The sequence below is a fragment of the Capricornis sumatraensis genome, chromosome 2 (genome assembly GCF_032405125.1).
Source record: "Capricornis sumatraensis isolate serow.1 chromosome 2, serow.2, whole genome shotgun sequence".
Taxonomy (NCBI): domain Eukaryota; kingdom Metazoa; phylum Chordata; class Mammalia; order Artiodactyla; family Bovidae; genus Capricornis; species Capricornis sumatraensis.
Genome location: NC_091070.1, coordinates 206,877,283 through 206,878,743, shown reverse-complemented (window position 1 = coordinate 206,878,743; position 1,461 = coordinate 206,877,283). Strand labels below are relative to the sequence as shown.

General features: G+C 41.8%; 1 non-coding gene across 1 annotated transcript; it reads right to left on the bottom strand.

Annotated features, from left to right (window-relative positions):
* Positions 1 to 1,354: 1,354 nt before the first annotated feature.
* On the bottom strand, positions 1,355 to 1,461 carry LOC138074625 (U6 spliceosomal RNA). Its single transcript, XR_011144458.1, has one exon. It is a non-coding gene; the product is annotated as a U6 spliceosomal RNA (small nuclear RNA).

Sequence of the window (1,461 nt, the reverse complement as noted above, 5' to 3'; positions counted from 1 at the left end):
GACGGACGTTTGTTGGCAAAGTAATGTCTCTGCTTTTGAATATGCTGTCTAGGTTGGTCATAGCTTTTCTTCCAAGAAGCAAGCATCTTTTAATTTCATGGCTGCAGTCACCATCTGCAGTGATTTTGGAGCCCAAGAAAATAAAGTCTCTCACTGTTTCCATTGTTTCTCCATCTATTTGCCATGAAATGATGACACTGGATGCCATGATCTTCATATTTTGTATCCTGAGTTTTAAGCCAGCTTTTTCACTCTCCTCTTTCACTTCCATCAAGAGGCTCTTTAGTTCCTCCTCACTTTCTGCCATAAGGGTGGTGTCATCTGCATATCTGAAGTTGTTATTTCTCCTGGCAATCTTGATTCCAGCTTGTGCTTCATCCAGCAAAGCATTTCGCATGATATACTCTGCATATAAGTTTAAAAAGCAGGGTGACAATACATGCGTTCCCAAACATGAACCCCCCTCCCACCTCCCTCCCCATAACATCTCTCTGGGTCATCCCCATGCACCAGCCCCAAGCATGCTGTATCCTGCATCGGACATAGACTGGTGAAATGATTCTTACATGATAGTATACATGTTACAATGCCATTCTCCCAAATCATCCCACCCTCTCCCTCTCCCTCTGAGTCCAAAAGTCCGTTATACACCTCTGTGTCTTTTTTGCTGTCTTGCATACAGGGTCGTCATTGCCATCTTTCTAAATTCCATATATATGTGTTAGTATACTGTATTGGTGTTTTTCTTTCTGGCTTACTTCACTCTGTATAATCGTCTCCAGTTTCATCTATCTCATCAGAACTGATTCAAATGAATTCTTTTTAACGGCTGAGTAATACTCCATTGTGTACATGTACCACAGCTTTCTTATCCATTCATCTGCTGATGGACATCTAGGTTGTTTCCATGTCCTGGCTATTATAAACAGTGCTGCAATGAACATTGGGGTACATGTGTCTCTTTCAATTCTGGTTTCCTTGGTGTGTATGCCCAGCAGTGGGATTGCTGGGTCATAAGGTAGTTCTGTTTGCAATTTTTAAAGGAATCTCCACACTATTCTCCATAGTGGCTGTACTAGTTAGCATTCCCACCAACAGTGTAGGAGGGTTCCCTTTTCTCCACACCCTCTCCAGCATTTATTGCTTGCAGATTTTTGGATCCCAGCCATTCTGACTGGTGTGAAGTGGTACCTCATTGTGGTTTTGATTTGCATTTCTCTAATAATGAGTGATGTTGAGCATCTTTTCATGTGTTTGTTAGCCATCCGTATGTCTTCTTTGGAGAAATGTCTATTTAGTTCTTTGGCCCATTTTTTGATTGGGTCTATTTTTCTGGAATTGAGCTGCATAAGTAAAAAATATGGAATGCTTCACAAATTTGCGTGTCATCCTTGCGCAGGGGCCATGCTAATCTTCTCTGTATCGTTCCAATTTTAGTATATGTGCTGCCGAAGCGAGCAC